The sequence below is a fragment of the Bos grunniens genome, chromosome 9, assembly GCF_055505025.1.
Source record: "Bos grunniens cultivar Pamir isolate PY7600 chromosome 9, Bosgru_T2T1.0, whole genome shotgun sequence".
Lineage (NCBI taxonomy): Eukaryota > Metazoa > Chordata > Mammalia > Artiodactyla > Bovidae > Bos > Bos grunniens.
Window position 1 is genome coordinate 42,506,057 of NC_141173.1, and position 17,803 is coordinate 42,523,859.

The 17,803-nt window shown below is 40.8% G+C and overlaps 1 protein-coding gene across 12 annotated transcripts in view; it reads right to left on the reverse strand.

Annotated features, from left to right (window-relative positions):
* FOXO3 (forkhead box O3) overlaps nt 1-17,803 on the reverse strand; it is a 119,566-nt gene that overhangs the window by 76,893 nt on the left and 24,870 nt on the right. Inside the window, exon 1 of one of the 12 annotated variants that reach the window (XM_086317442.1) lies at nt 11,772-11,795. The exons of 10 other annotated variants lie outside the window; for them this stretch is intronic. The gene's annotated coding sequence lies outside the window, so the exon portion shown is untranslated. Of the gene's footprint in view, nt 1-10,730; nt 10,980-11,771; nt 11,796-17,803 lie in introns of those variants that run through there. One more of the 12 variants, XM_086317437.1, reaches the window with a different exon arrangement.

Below are 17,803 nucleotides of genomic sequence, written 5' to 3' on the forward strand. Positions count from 1 at the left end.
CTCAGATTAGAACTAAACATCATCATTTTAGTCAAAATGGTCTGAAAGTCTGATGCTGTTGTTTGCATTTGATCAAATGTAAATCATATTCTTTCAGGGTGGCTTTAGTCACCATTCCTAGTAAATTTCATAGGCAAAGATTCTGCTGCTGCTGCTGCTAAGTCATTTCAGCCATGTCCAACTCTATGCGACCCCATAGACGGCAACCCACCAGGCTCCCCCGTCCCTGGGATTCTCCAGGCAAGAACACTGGAGTGGGCTGCCATTTCCTTCTCCAATGCAGGAAAGTGAAAAGTGAAAGTGAAGTCGCCCAGTCATGTCCGACTCTTCGAGACCCCATGGACTGCAGCCCACCAGGCTCCTCCGTCCATGGGATTTTCCAGGCAAGAGTACTGGAGTAGGGTGCCACTGCCTTCTCCAAAAGATTCTTCTAGGAGTTCTCAGACCTACAGGTATAAATTGTCTGTAAGGTACCATACCAGAGAAAAATTTTTATTTCAAAATAGAACTAAACTCTGAGATTAAAATAAGTTGATAAATTCCAGAGCCCTCATACTGCCATGAAGGAAAATGATGCTACATATTCAGTCTGGGAAAGGCTAAATTAGCCAACACTCCCCCAGCAGGTCACTCTCTGTCCTCCATTTGGCAGAGATTCCTTCCTGTATTATATATACCTGGAGATAAGAACAACCACTTCATGTTCAACACTATATTTTCTTTCCTAGATCAACATGCATATAAATGTTCTAGATACTTAATTTTTTTTTCCAGCCATATCACATGGCTTGTGGGCTCTCAATTCCCTGACCAGGGATTTAACATAGGTCACTGTAGTGAAAAGCCCAGAATCCTAACCATTAGGCAACCAGAGAACTCCCACTAGATAAACTGAAAACCACCAATGCTGTAAGAATCATAAGAAATTGGGAAAAAATGACAATAGAAAGTTTTATCATTCCTTAAAAAATGAATAGTTTTCATGGATGATAGTTTACTTGATTCACTCATTTTGTTACATTCCCTATTACTCTTCAGCTATGAACCTGTGTATTAAAATGCCAAAATGAGTAAGGATTTCTTATAACTTTAAAAAGAGAAATGCCAGATTCTGCTAGCCTCCTTTATTCATTTATTTGTAAGAACAAGGTCTGCCTTCATCATGTCAATTAAGCACCAAACAAATTGGTGGGCACAATCTCTTCTGAAACTGTCCAACCTTCTGTAAGAGTGACTAGCTATTCTAAGAAGAAAACAATTTTTACTGAAATCAGACTGATTCAGGTTAAATATGGCACCACAGGTAAAGAAGAAAACAAATAACAATAGATCTTGAAACATAAAAAGGAGAAAACATCTTACACTGGAAGGAATGTCAGTTTGTCATATTCCAACCAGAAAGTAATTTTGAAACCAGACTTCATTTATATCAGAGAAACAAAAATACATTCCCCAGGTTTTAGTAAATATATATTCTTAACCTTATCTTAATCCTTGAAAATCACTGCCTAGTCACACACAGAGAAACACTAAAAACTTTAGCATGAGAAAGAAAAGTATCTCACCACTCTAAGTTTCATAAAAAGTCTAAACTTCAATCTCATCTCATCTCTAAGAGCTTCAGATGAGCATAACACACAGTTCACTATGTTGTTTATATTAACCAACTTTTATAAAAAGTGATTCATATCTCAAAGGTTTTTTCTTTTTTAAGGTCTAGTTCTCCTGGGCCAAATGAGATACAACAGAAAACAACATACAGAAATTCAGAATTCTTTGTATCCATCTTATACCACGTCTTCTGAGGTTTTAGCAGACTCCCAAATCTCATGCAAAACAAGATCCTGGTGGTATTCTCCGATTCTAGAAGATTTTCTTAGGCAAGCAAGATTGGAAAACCAACAGTTGAGTCGTACATGTATGCTGCTACTGGGGTAAGGCAGAAATTTATGAAGATTTATTAAAGTAATAATGCTCTGTGTTGTCAAGGGCATGGAAATGGGCACTGCTGGTGGGAGTCTAGCAGGTTTTTATGAAAGAAAAAAAGAGATACTAGGGGGAAAAGTTTTAAAATTATGCATACTCTGAGGCATCAATTCCACTTCTAGAAATAAAAGATGTGCATAAAGACTTATCTACAACTCTAAAAGATATATGCACCCTAACGTTCATAGCAGCATTATTTATAATTGCCAAGATACTGAAATAACCTAAGTGTCCGTAATAGACAAACAGATAAAGAAGATATGGTATATATATATAATGTGGTACAGATATACTAAGCCAAAAAAAAAAAAGAATAAAATTTTGTCATTTGCAGCAATATGAATGAATTTGGAGGGCATTACACTATGTGAAAACATGCTATGAAAAACACATTATGCCATCATTAAATGTTATACCATCATTAAAACTAAAAGTCATTGGACATTTAGCCCAGAAAATGGAAATTTATGTTCACACAAAAACATGTACACAAATGTTCATAGCAGCTTTATTCAAAATAGCCCCTAACTGGAAATAACCCAAATATCCAGTCAGCTGAGAAATGGATAAATAAAATGTGATATATCCAAATAATGGAATACTATTTAGCAATAAACAACAAACTATTGATATGTGTAACAACTTGGATAAATCTTCAGGGAATTAGGTTAATGGAAAAAGCCAATTCTGAAAGGTCACATACTATATCATTCTTGTATACACTGCATTCTTGAAAAGACTAAATTACAAAAAGGGAGAACAGATGAGGGTGCCAGGGGTCAGGGTGGAGGCCATAAAAGGTGTGTATGGCTATAAAAGGGCAACAAGAAGAATCCTAGTGATAGCAATGTCCTATAGCTCGAATGTATCAATGTTAGTAACTTGCCTGTGGGTACCAGAATTTTGCAAGATATCGCCATTTGGGGAATCTGGGGATGGCATATGGAATCTCTCTGTATTATTTCTTACAACTGCATGTGAGTCTACAATTATTTCAAAATAATATGTTTAATTTTTAAAGTCAATAACAATTGTTAATGATATGGAAAAGTTTCCATAAATCCCACTCCCTTTATGAAAACTGACGAAGACATCAAACCAGGTTTTAAGGCCATAGGTATAATAATACACAATACTAACCAGCCAAACAATAAAAAATAAGCACAATAAAAGGTTAACAATAAACCACAGAATCATAGGTGGTTTTTATTTTCTCTGTTTTTGCAATCTGCAGCTTTTACATTTTCATCAGTGAACACAAATATTTTAATAATGAAAGAAAATATTCAGCACCAATTCATGTTAAGCTTGTCAGTAGTCTCTTAAAAGTGAATGACTTTAAAAAACTGCAAATATGTATGGTGATGGATATTAACTAAACTTATTGTGGTTGCACTTCAAAATAATATACACATATAAAATCATTACATTATACACCTAAAACTAATACACTGTTATATGTCTACCATATCTCAATAAGAAAGAAAGAAAAACAAAAAGTAAATGGCTTACTTCTCAGAAGTCTTGAAAGACAAATATCTAGAAGCAAATGTTGCTGGGCAGCAACTCAATCTTTTGCTCAAATGGAGGGCTGGTATAGCCAGGTGGATCTTTTAGGAAAGAACCATCTATGCAACATCTTTTTGCTGGAAAGTGGTTACATTCTGGAAGAAAACTTGAAATGGGACGATCTACATCCAGTCAAGAATAAATGGGACGGAAAGAAGGGATGGAATTTGTCTGAAGAAAGGGTATAAGCCTTAACAGAAAGAACTATATGGTGGATGTGGAGCAAAGCCTACTTCTCAGATACTTACTCTAAAGCATTGCTAAGTTTGTAAATCAGAGTTTAATGGACTAAAATTTGTCACTGGCTTGTTCCCCCACCCCCGCCCCCCAAGGAAGGTGGAAGAGGGTTTTACAGAACTAAGCCCACTGAAATACGGTCAAAAATATTAATGAACTCAGGAAAGTCTTCTGTGACAGTTAACCAAGAAAAAAGACCAACTCTGTAGTAGAAAAGACCATCTTTGTAGAAGCACAAAATCCCCATCAAATTCCAGGGCAAGGCATACACCACATAAAGGATCATTATGAGAAGCCTTATAAAAGCCTATAATTCTAAAATATTTAGGCTTTCTTTTTTAAATTCAATTTATGTATTTATTTAGGCTGTGCTGGGTCTTCACTGCTGCACAGGCTTTTTTCTAGTTGCAGTGTGTGGGCTTCTTGTTGCAGTGGCTTCTCCTGTTGCGGAGCGCGGGCCTTACAGCATGTGAGATTCAGTAGTTGTGGCTCCTGGGTTCTAGAGCACAGGCTCAATAGTTGTGGTGCATGGGCTTAAACACTCTGCAGCATGCGGAATCTTCTTGGATCAGGGATCAAACCTGTGTCTCCTGCATTGGCAGGTGGATTCTTTACCACTGAGCCATCAGGGAAGCCCTATACTACTTTCTAAATCAAACAGTAAACACCATTCAAAATAGGGAAAATAACTGTATTCAAAACATAAATCTACAAATTCCAGTTGTGATAAGTACACAGATACTCACATACACACAATTCTAGACATAGCTGAGAGCATACAGATGTACAGAAATAAAATATTTGGGGGAGGGGTCCTAACTTAAATGGAATTTGTAACCTGTTGCATGAAAACTACATAAATCTTAATCATGTTGAATTGATTCATGGTGCTTTTCAGGTTTACTATATCCTTTTACTTTCTGTATATTCATTCTATTAGTTTTGAGAGTCTGATACTGAAACTTCAATTAAAAATCTTGATTTATCTACATAAAAAACTACTTGCTACATATAGTGGAATTACATGTAACTTTTTTCTGTATTTTCCAAGTCTCCTGTAAATGTGTTATCATACTTCCATAATTTAAATACTAAAAAAAGAGAAAAAAATATTTGGGGGTCCTAAAATAAGCTTAAAATAATACCTAAAAGGATTATACTTTTTATATAAAATTGCCCTGTTTAAAAGAAAATCCTTATTTAAAACGCTTATGTTTTAAAGAACATTCCTAAGCCTTTTTCAGTTCAGAGGGTCATTTACTTATTAACTGGAATAATAACAGGGTAAAAGGAAGATGGAGGGCAAGGAATAAAAAAACACCCTGCTCTTGCAAAGTTATTCTGATCCAGGAATATGCAGACAGATGTCATTCAACTTTCTAATAAACTCAGTTTACATCTCAAGTTTCTTATATAATAACTGTTAATAATCTTTCTATTAATTACACCTAAAAAAAGAAAAGGAGAGAAAAAGAACATACACAGAGGAGACTTTGAGACACCTCTCCCTGGCCATTTTAGTGAAAAGCCAAGAGTAAAACCAGTTATCATAACTTCTTTCGATAGAGCAAAGAGAGGGCCTCTGCCCTAGGTGGGAGTTTTCCAGTCATTACCAGGTTGCAGTGAACGGAACAGAGACTATCAACGATCTTCATCTCGCTATATAAGTCTGGCTGGCATTCCTGGAAGCCATTTGTCTGCCAAACCAATTCCATGAATGGGAGCCTTCCCAGAACATATTCAGAATTCTTGCCCTAAATCTCTGTTTCCATGATGGTGAATTTCCAGTAAGTCAATCTCCATAAAATGTGTAACACTCCTCCCCCAGCCCACCCCCAAATCTGGACAGCCCCAAACCTTTGGAATGTGCTTCTGACTCATGGTGTACTTCACAACTTTGCTCAAGAGTCGGTTCTAGATTTTTTTCTCCTCTTTCCCAGTAGTCCCAGCACAAACAGTTGGTTCAGAGCATGGCCAGTGTGTCTCAGTGGCTTTTTTTTTTTGACATCCTGCTTGCGGTTGCCTTGGTTCAGTTTATCACTCAGCAACTGCTTGGTAATCCCCTGTCATCCCCACCGTGAATGTGCACATCAACAGAGGTGGGGAGCAGATGTGTCAGCAGAACCGAGCCAATCCCTTCCTCCTCTGAAGGCTGAGGTGACATAAGCGAAGATGAAGAAACCACTGAAGAACACAATTCTAGGGCAAAAAGACTGTTTCAAACTGAGAGAAGCAAGGTGGTAGGGGGAGGTCCTTCACTAAACTGGGGGAGACAGAAGACAGGAGGGTCCAGAGGAAGGCAAGAATTAAACCAGAGAGAACCCACAATACTGTATTATTATGAATTGCATGGGAACCAGATCCTTAGAGAGAGACACAAGCCTCACCAAGTATTTGGGAACCTAAAAACTGCACGAAACAAATTATGTCTCTATATTTTATTAAGTTTTTTCTTGCTTGCTTTAGCTTGAAGGTTCACAAATTCTAGCTTAGAATTTATGGGTTTGGAAGAGGTTATTTAACAAATACGGCTGACTAGAAGTAGTTTCAGCAAAGGAAGAAGACTCACTAACTTGAAAAAAATAAAAATAAAAGCCAAAGCACGGATCCTAGTTTTAGAACCTCTTTAGTACTGTAGTAGGTGGAATGTGATGGACTCTGTGATACACCTCAAAAGCCAGGCAGACCTAAGTGCTTATTAAAAATTAGAAGAAACATGAAGTTTGTTCCCAAAATAGCTCTCCAGCTACCACACATGGTACAGCTGGACTCAGCCACATAGAGGTCTACGGTATGAGCCATCGAAGTGTATTAATACTGCAGAATATGTTTAAAAAAACATATCAAAACCATGGGGCACCTAACCAAGTGAATGCTAGGCTCAGGAGACTGATAACACAGGACAACAGGCATAGCAGAATCAAAGCGCCCTTTGCCCTGTACTGCTGGCTTAAATTTAGCCCGCGGAATCCATAATTTCACATAATCATTATCCAGAATGGTATGAATACCACAAGGCAGCAAGGAGACGTCCTGATCTCATTAAACACATCACAATCATTTTGTTTAAGAAGAAACAATTTGTCTTAAGTTAGCATCCTCACAGCTGAAAAGGAAAATCCCTTTTACACCTGGAGACGTAATTTTGTTCTACCTCCGCGTATTACCTGGTCTCAGACTGGTGGGCTTCTGGATTTAACGGGTGACATCATTTCTGACAGCTCAACTGGACACTCTCAGGTCTGCTCTCCTTTTTTTTTCCCTGTCCCTGGTAGGAACTCACGCAACTTCTGGGCTGTGTACCTCTCGACACAGTCCAACGGCATCACTCACATTCTTGCACATCCTGCTTTGGGCCACGGGAAGACACAGCCGCACGGCCTACTTGTGGTCTCACTTAGCTTCTGCCACCTCCACAGTGATATTTTCTAATCTCCGGGGATTTCTTTCTGCTTATTGTGGGTACAGGATATCATCCACACCTCAGAGAGGACAAGTTTCTCTAACCTGGTATTTCATTTCCTAACATGTGTTCTGCTGAAAACTGTTTTCTGCAGAAAGCATTCCCTGGACCTAAAACTGGGAGATGCTGGATTAAACTGTGTAAAACAGGTTCTTTACTGCAGGACTCCTCAGGGACATGAGCCAGAAGATATGCATCTTCAAGACTCTAAAGGGTGATAGTATATTAAGCGTTTTCCAAGTTCATCTAACCACAAATCTTATAAGAAACAATATGTGTGATCATGCTAGGGTTTTAGAGTCTCCCAAACACTCTACAATTTTGCCTCTGGACAGGTGCACGGTGACCTCCTCTTTCCCCTGAATAGTCCTGCTCAGCACTCCTATCTTGGACTCTCACTTCCTGCTTAAACTTTCCCATCCTCTCACAAACAAACATTTTGCTTCCCTGCTTACAAAACATACTTGAGATGTTCATCACTCATCAACTCATAACTCTTCCAAGTAATCTGGACATAGGTTTTCTTTCCCCTGTATATCCAAGTCCACATTCCTACTTTTACTTTGAGCAGTATTTTTTTTTAATTAGGGAATTAAACAGAAGTCCATGGATGGGATTTAGAGCATAAATAAGCTCCTAAAATTATATGCAAATCACATGCAAAATGTCTTATGTAACCACATTTTTCTGGACATAGGCAGTACAACTCTCTCAAAGGGGTCTGATAATAACACATAAATAATAGCAAAAATTTTATTATAAAAATATTTTCAATGCTATGGGATAATGGAATGGAGAGGAGACACATAGAAAACAGAGCAATTGACCTTTTTGGTAAAATAATACATACTGACAGATTATAAGTTTAGGAAAAATTCTAAAAAGGGAATATTGTAGGAAGGAAAAACAAAATGGTAAGCTTAAACAAAAACGACAGGAGAAAAGAATCAGGGTCTAAAGCAAAGCTGGACAGAATGACAGGGAACCAGGCTGCCACCACTAAAATATTTCACTGGAATACTGAAACATACTATTGTTGCTGTTCAGTCACTCAGTCACGTCCGACTCTTTTGTGACTCCCATGAACTGCAGCACGCCAGACTTCCCTGTCCTTCACCACTTTCCAGAGCTTGCTCAAACTCATGTCTTGAGTAGGTGATGCCATCCAACCATCTCATCCTCTGTCATCCCCTTCTCCTGCCTTCAATCTTTCCCAGCATCAGGGTCTTTTCTAATGAGTTAGCTCTTTGCATCAGGTGGCCAAATTATTGGAGCTTCAGCCTCAGCATCAGTCCTTCCAAAGCAATATCCTATGCTTGACCCTACATATTTTGCAATAATGCAAAATCAATTTCCAACTGAACTATGAAGCTTATCACTAACGAGATAAAGTGGCAGCTTCCCTGATATCTCAGTTGGTAAAGAATCCGCCTGCAATGCAGGAGATCCCAGTTCGATTCCTGGGTTGGGAAGATCCCCTGGAGAGGGATAGGCCACCCACTCCAGTATTCTTGGGTTTCCCTTGTGGCTCAGCTGGTAAAGAATCTGCCTGCAATGCAGGAGACTTGGGTTTGATCCCTGGGTTGGGAAGATCCCATGGAGAAGGGAAAGGCTACCCACTCCAGTATTCTGGCCTGGAGAATTCCATGGACTATATAGTCCATGGGGTCGCAAAGAGTCAGACACGACTGAGCGACTTTCACTTTGGCATGATAACACCAGCAAGGCACTCATAACATGTGGTCTTACAGAGGTCATTATGATTTCATGTGTACACAAAAAGTTCCCTTAGATAGCAATTACTATAAACATAAAAACAGCTTTTATTATAAAGTCTCAGAAACAGGAGACGTAAGAAGGCAGATTCTATAAAGCTCCTGCTTTCATTATGCCTTTCTGTCCTGGAGTAAATAACTAATCTTCAGGAACTACATTAACAAACTTGCCCTCCCCTCTAGAAAGGCATGTTTCTAAGAGAAAACATCGAACAATGAAACAGCAAACGCATCCCCTGTACCCAATAGCTTTTTGTAGAGTTTTTTAATAATAAAAACATATGTGGTATTTCATATAAAATAATAACAATGCTTGGGAAGTGAATTCAATATAATAAGCACCAAAGATTTTCTATATCATTAGTTAAATTCTGCTCAAGTTGAAGAGTTAGAGCGGTGACAGTTATATTGAAAAGTATTTTCACCCTAACTCCTTCTTCAGAAATACTTCCAGTATTCAATCAGCATTCCACAGCACTACCTAAAAACACTATATGTTCACATGTTTCATAAACTCAACAAAAATAAGCAGTAGGCTTTTGACCTCGCCAACTTGTGGCTTGACAAGGGTTTGCAAAATACAGCTGCTGGGAGCAGAGGGGAGTAGAAAAGATGGAAGTCATGCCTCTTAAAAAAAAAAAAAAAAATCTCTGCTTGAGAACAACATTAAAATACCAAAGGATAAACGGAACTCTTAGTTCTTGCCAGGGTTGTTTGGGGAACTACCATGAAAATACTCTGGATCACAAACATCTCTGCCAAAATCACGCATTTTCCCTGACACTATAGCCCACTAACCCACATTCTGAAATGGTTTCTATACAAAGGAAGGGGGAGACGCCCCACGAAACTGCTCAGGTGAAGCCCATTCTTATCTCACAGCACAAGGGCGTCAGGAGGTGGTTTGGAAAGAACTGGGTTTTTGCCAGAGTCAACAAAACCAGATTTGGGGACGAGGGCCGCTTGTGCCAACCTATCCCAACTCAGTCACTGCGACAGGACAGCCAGGCCCTGAGGCCACTGGGGCGTGAGGAGGCATGGAAGACCAGGGTCACCACCAGGGACGCAGAGCCCGGCTCTGTCATCTGTATTCTTAAAGAGTTCGCAGCAGGAGAATGAAACCAGCAGGGCCAAGCCCACAGAAGAAGGGCTGTGATGGGGTGGTGGGGGCACAGAGGGAAATGGGGCCGAGGCCACCCACCTGACCCTAAGGCCAGGAGGCCAGTACCTTGATTCTATTAATAAGAAGCCAGAACTCCAGTAACTCTCCTGGAGTTTTCTTTATCTGGCTTTTAACCAGAGGGGCGTTTAGATAAGCTTTAGATTTTCTAACAACTCTCCTGAGAAGGGGAAGGAGGAGGGAGATAGGAATTCTTCCTTCTCTAAAGTTTCATAAACTTCATCTGCTTTATTTTGTGAACAAATAGCTCACACCCATATAAAAATCTCAAGTGGTCCCCATCAACTTGAAATTAATTTACCAACAACTTTTTGGGGAGGGAAAAACCAGAAGGAGTGAAGAGCATCTGCATACAGCTCTGCGCCATCTCTCTGCTCAGCTCTAGTCGTCCTAAGGAAGCCAGTTTACAGAAACACAAGCACACAACCAAAAGATGTCCAAGAGAAATACAGAAAAGAAAAAAAAATTTACCTTCCCCACCCCCAGCCCCAGTTATTTAGCTCTCCTGGGCACAGCTTACCTTCTGACACAATCGTTTCTCATTCTTTCGAGCTCATCTATTTTAAAACAGTAAGATCTAAAATATCTGCACACCCTATTTCCCAATCAACATCTTTTGATAAACTAGGAAATAAAAGAACATCTTGTTACTATAATGCGTAATCCTCTCTTCTAAGAAAAAACACTTTAACCAATTCCAGCTAACATGATCCATTAAGAGCCAGCCTGTTCTTTCCTAAAGCCTAACTCTGATTATACATGGAGGACTCGAACTTTAAGAACAAACACTCAACAATGTTTCCAATACCTGGATGCTTCAAATTACCCACTAAATTATACATTCCTGAGCATGCATTCACTTCTCTGTGGACACACTAGACAAATAACCTCACTAACTTCTAATGGGATTGAGATTAAAGACCAGGTGCAGGGGGCAGGGAGCCATGAAAATGCTGAGGACCATCCTCCACCCCTTACCCACCGAATTACCACCCGTGCAACCATTCTCAACAAATGGCTTCTCAGAGACTCTAAAACCACAACAAATGTGCGCCCCTAGGCCCCAGCTGGGCCAGAAGCGGACTTCACAACATTCTCTTTTAAGTATTCACACAGAAGCTGAGGCAGATGTGAGGCACCATGGCAGAATTTTCTGAGGACACACACCCTCTTCCCACACACACACACTCACACTTCCACCACACCTCCATTCCACAGAACCACTAATGCTTAAAAGGCCGCCTACATGAAAAATAATGTCAGGGGAATTTAATACGTGTTCTTGCTGACGACTAACAAGGACTCTAAGTTCCCAAAAGGAAAGAATTTTCTAAAGCTCAAATCACAAAAACAGTGGGCAAGCAAAAGAGATGGGCAGCTTCTTAAGCAGTCATGAACACAGGAATAAATGAAGAACGTCAAAGCAAAGGGCCAGGCTTACTGTGCTGAAAAACTGGCCAATAGGCATGATTTGCTCCTCGAGCTGCACAAATTCCAATCATAGCCTTTCTAAACCTTCTCCTCTTTTTAAATCAATTTTATTGATGTATTATTTACATACCAAAACTGCACCCTTCTTCAGCAGTTAGATGAATTTTGACAAATGTATACACCAATGTAACCACCACAAAGATACAGTACAATTTTCATCTCCCCAGAAAGCTCCCTACGCCCTTTTTGCAGTCAATCTCCTATCTCCGTAGCCCCTGGTAATCACTGATTTGCTTTGTGTCACCATAGATGAATCTTGCCTTTTCTAGAACTTCATAATAAATGAAATCAAACAGCTTGCACTTTCTGTATGTTTGAAAATCATTCTTTTTTTTTTAAATCAGTGGCTGTTCCTCTTTATTGCTGAGTAACACTCCTTTTGAATCAAGACACTACAATTATTCAAATTTTTAAAATAAAAAGGCAGCTGTGGTTAACTCTAAAAGGTACATAAAACTTCTTAAAATTCATTTATTTTTTTAACTGAAGGATAATTGCTTTATAGAATTTTGTTGTTTTCTGTCAAACCATAAAACTTAAGAATACCATTATTTTCTTCTTTCAAAGTAATTGGAACCTGTAAGTAACTGAACTGTGGATCTCAAAACCTTTGGCTTCAGGAACACAGGTTTTGTTTCACATCCCTACACAATAATTTGTTCAATTAGATAGAAAGAAAAATGACAACCTGAGATTTTTGTTTACTGCCAGCTCAAGATGATATTTCAAGCTGCTGAAGAACTATGAGGAAACTGTATCCAAGCAAATTTTTATGTGCTGCTTCCTGAATGCCTGACCCAAAAGTGAACTTCAGGGCTATGTTTAATTTAGTTCTCATCCTTCTGCTTCTGCCTGATTATCGTCAGAATTTGGGGTTTCATGCTGACTCCTGAGTTACTTTACCACCAAAAGGATATGATGAGATTGCCTCAAGAAGTCCTGTTTAGAAAATAAACTAAAATATACCACTTAAACTGTGTTCAACCTAATTGCCTTAGAGACCCAGGTTTGATCGCTGGGTCAGGAAGATCCCCTGGAAAAGGTAATGGCTACCCACTCCAGTATTCTTGCTTGGAGAACTCCATGGACAGAAGAGCCTGGTGGGCTTTTAGTCCATGGGGTCGCAGAGAGTCAGACACGACTGTGGGACTAAGGCACTTTTAACTGTCCAAATCAGGAAGCCTATTACTATTTAGAGGAGAATACAGTTTGGGAAACATTGTTCTAACAGATGCAAAGAACATCCCTAGGAGGGCTGCCCAGCTGTAATGGGTATGGTTGTCCTGAATGTAAATGGATCACCCTTAGCCCCACTGTTGGGTACAATGTCAAAACCTGAGGTTCTAACAGAGCTCCCAGTAGTCCCAGCCACACCTGGGCTGGGAATGAGAAACTCTAATGCCCCAGAGGCAAAAGCAGATCTCTGTGTCCCCATCCCCAACTCCCTACCTGCACCTCAAGTAGGTCTTTATATTAATAACAGTCACAGAGGCAAGCAGCAACTTCTTTTAAAGGAAAATCGTGGAGTGAGAATTCAGCTTCCTGCCTACTCTGCTTAACCTACTAGCTGGGTGCTGAGTCCACTCCAAATTGTGGGCCTCGATTTCTTCTATCGAAGGAAGAGGCTGGCCTAGAATGAGCTCTGTTACTTCCTCCAGTCTGAAAGCAGTAATATGAGTCTCATAAAAGAGCAATAATGTTGGGACTTTCCTGGTGGTCCAGTGGCTAAGAATCCATGCTCCCAATGGCCCCCTGCATGGAACCTGGAACCATCTCTGGTCAGAGAACTAGTTCCCATATGCTGCAACTAAAGATTCTTCATGCTACACTAGACCTGGTAGAGACAAAGAAAGAAATCAACATTTAAAGGAAAAAGACAATAATGCCAAGATTAAGATGAGAAAAGCTGTACAATTTTTGAACCATGACAGAATTTGTAAACATGGCCATTCAAAATTCTGACAGAAACATAAGCCTCAATTCTTCATTCATAATTTTTGGCCAGTATAGTCTGTAAATAAGACTTCTGTCTATCTATTATCTCTTTCCTTTCCTCTAAAGTATTAATTACCCTGTCAAAAAAGGGGGGAGGGGTGTGATTTAAATTAAATCCTATTAATGAGCTGCAGTCTTCACATTTAACTTTATACGTTTATATGCCTGTTTTCGTCTGGAATATTAATGTTTAACAGCTTTTATTATGACTTATTGTATAGAAGATGATCTTCTTTAAGAATAAATCTCTAGAGGATGAAAAGTTCCCTGGGGGGGAAGGGAATATATATATATATATATATATATATATATATATATATATATATATAAAACTTGATTTTGCAACAGTTTCAAACATGTGCAACATCTTTTTGCATTTTGATTATTCATGAAGTTGCAAAGGATCACCTAAGCTTGACTAACATTCAGTATGAAACAGTTTATACACTTGTAATTAGAAGGCTGTGTTTTAGAATCCACATTAGGCAACAGTGTATAATCCAAAAGCCCCTCAACTTTCCCATCAGCATCCAAGGAAAGCACTCCTTTTCTAAACGTTAGTCACAGGATCCCATGCCATGCAGATGACCATGCAGCTCCAGCACGATCTACCTAGCCTGACTCCTCCTACTGCTCTGAAAGTTCACAGCTGCTAAAGCTGAGGATTCTGTGGGGGTTCGGCTGCAGGGGAGAGAGCCTCTGGGTCTTCTCTGGAATCTGGGGAAGGGGTGTGTAGCCAGGGTATAAAGCCTGCACTCGAAGAACAAAAGCCTGCCTTGCGGATGGAGCGCTTTCCAAGACAGTCAGGAACGGCAGGGCTGAGCGTGCTGGCAGGAGCACTCGTGTGCAGGCGCGCAGTCCTTCTTAGTACTCGATGTCCCAGCTACGAGAGGAAGTAAACAAGGGCCCCGGCTTGTGCCTGCGACTATGTGACCCAGGCTGGCCAAGGCCCGGGTGGTCAAAACTCTTGACCCTCCAGGCAAGGGTGTTGACGTCACAGAGCTCCAGAATGTGGGCTGTGTGTAACCAGGAAAAAATTACAAAGGCCAGCTTAAATACAGCCTAGATTTCTCTCCACCGTTTAGATTTTCTTCTTTCAAAAACAGTAATTTTCTGAAGAAGTTCAGCAAAGCCGGAACATGGAAAGAGCTACATGTGGAATGGCCCGCAGGAATCGTACCAGGCACCGTGCATGGTGCCACCCCTTCTCCTCAAAATACAGCTCCATCGAACTACCCCAGCCCTACCAGACCCAAATAGGCTTAGCTATTTTATGTTAGCAAAGACCCTCAGAGATGTCCATTTTTAACTTCTCTACTGCAGAACCAACATCACAATGTTTACCTACAAAATATTAAGGAACTGAGATCCTGTCAGGACCTCTCATCAAAAATTGCCCGCATTCCTTCAATCTTACCCATTTTCCAGTCCTACCAGAGCAAACTACCTTTCTGGCTTTCACCCAGTTGCAGAGAATAAACCCAGCAGAGCAGAAAGCATCCTGCAGAGGCATTGCATGCAAGCACAAGGCACTGTCAAGCTGGTTTGTTTCTTCAGCCCAAACCACTGCCTCCCCGAGCCAGCAAGACACCACCTCTTCAGTCACCACTAAGGCAGTCTCGTGTGTCCCAACAGTCAGTTTCTTCTTAGCTTCTGCCTCTTGGGGAGGGAGAAAGCAAGAGGCTGGGAGAGCTGGGTCTGGGTCTCTGCACACACATCTTATTTTGTACAACACATGCATTGCTATAAAGCTGACTCTAATTGCACTTCTGGAATCTGATTTTTTTTTTTAATGTAACAGCTCATTAATTAAACAACTGTAATTGTACAACAACCTCAGTTATGTCTTTTTTGTAAATCTTAAGTTTTCATACAGTTCAGCTTTAAAAAAAAATACTATGATATCCAGTCCATGGTCCATGCCAATGAATCAGCATGCTCACAAAGAGAGTGACACATGTCCCCCACAAATGTGGGGGAAAACCATGAGTAGACTTTTTTAAAATATATAGCTCTAAAGCAATTTACTTAGCTCACACTTCTCATCTCTACCTTTGCTGAACTTATCAATTTAAAGATTTATTTATTCTTAAATAAAACATCACAGGCAATGCAACTAGTTAGCAGACTGTCACAAGAACTTCAGAGCTTTTAACTCTGTTAAAGTAGCCTTAAGAAGCAGCTTCACTTTTAAATGGGACCTTACACTTAGAAGGCAGGTCCCTTTGGCCTTACTGCAAACAAGAGGTAACAGGACAGGCAGCTAGCCTAGTGAAAAGCTAGGGCAGGGAAGAGAATGGGAAGCCCTTCTCCAGCATGTGTCCCAGTTAATTGTGTTCCAAACTAGTAACAGTTTGGAAACACTGGTCTGAGTCATCTCAAAGTGCAGGAATCCTTAAGGTTTCTATAAAAATACTTGTGTGTCCTACGACGGACTTAATGTAACACGAGCAGGCAAGAAGAAAGTTCCAGGTTCTAGAACCAAATGTATTATTGGGCAAGTCAACTAAGTACAGATAACCTCAGAGAGAAATTAAACATTTCGTCAAGGGTTTCTGATGACAATGCAAAAGAAGGCGAGTACACTGTACTTTAAACAATGCCTTGTCTGTTTGCAGGAACATGGACTGGCCTAAAATGGAGGAGAGAAGGACAGCACCGAGGCCCAGCTTCCACTTCACAGGCAAACTGTGGAACTTGTGTGTGTGTGTGTGTGCTCGCACGCATGTGCATGCACATACACACACACACATATTCATTTTTGTAAGAATTAGCATAATCTGTGTCCCACCGGTGGGCACACAGAGCTCTGAGCGCTGCCGGACACCCCACTCCCATTAGCCCCTGTATCTGATGCCTCCACATGGAGCCACAAGACTCCCATGAGTGGTCTGGGGACCAACTCTGCCCAGAGAAACACAGTCTCAGGGTCCCTTTATCTGTCACCTGGAGGATGATTCCAGCCCCGAGCAACTGTTCTAAGTAACAGGGGCCTCCGACAAAGGAGGGGAAACTAGGAGGCAGAGCAGGCAGGCTAGGTATTCCTCCACTGCCACTCAGGAGCCAGCTGGGCTGGGCCCACTGGGTGCACCAAACACCACTGGACCCAGCTGGGGCAGACCCACCCCGAGCTTCAGATTCTTCAGCAACTAAAAAAGGAATCGTCTTATCTTCAGGTTTATCCGCAGGATGGTGCTCAATAAACTAACACACTCTCCTTGCTGACTTCCTGGCCCTTCCCTGAGACATCGTGAAAACCAATCTGGTTTCACAACCCAAATCCTGGTGGAAGCCAGACACCCCACCACATTGAGCTAAACAACAGCTGACCCCTAACATTCCCCTTCTGCTGAGCCCTGGACTTCCTGGTAGACACAATTCCTTATGCAAAGGCATTCACCTTCAGCCACATTGTCTCATTCCTCAGTTTCCCTACAAGCCTCAGTTTCTGCCCTGGGCTGCTCCGAGACCTTTCCCAAAGAACCTGATTCACACTGCTTCGTCTGTGCAAGTCCCAGTTGCTCCCTAGGTCTGGAGCCACACACACCCAACCAAACTCCTGACATGTCAGAAACGGATTTACAAGGCTAGATAGACAGACAAAATACAATGAGGAGAGAACGCTCAGACTGGCTCACGAGAACCAAGTCCCAAATAGGAGCGTGTCACCCATTAGACCAGTGTTCTCTTTATGATGTCCTAGGAGGGAAAAGTTCCTCAATAACAGAAAAGGTGATGCCTCTTCTGTGAAACTGATCTGTTTTTATTTACAGGCAATTACAAATCTGGAAGCTAGTCTTATGTCCCTCTTCCCTTCAGCTGCTGTGAAACTCAAGAGCCAGATCTGTGGGCTAACTCAGCACCTGTCGACTACTGTATTGTCCTCTGGCCTCAGGTTTTATCCCTTCACACTGCATGTGTCTTTCTAAGTTGCCGCTGTGGTACAGAGGAGCATAAACAAACTTTCATTTGAAATTAACACCTTAAGGGAAAGGTGGTCTTTACTTTTCCGCAGGTTTGAGTCCACCTAGGAACAGCAGACTGATGTCTGTTTTTAGACCAGCAATAATAAAGCACGGAGCCTCTTAAGAATGTGGGATGGAAATG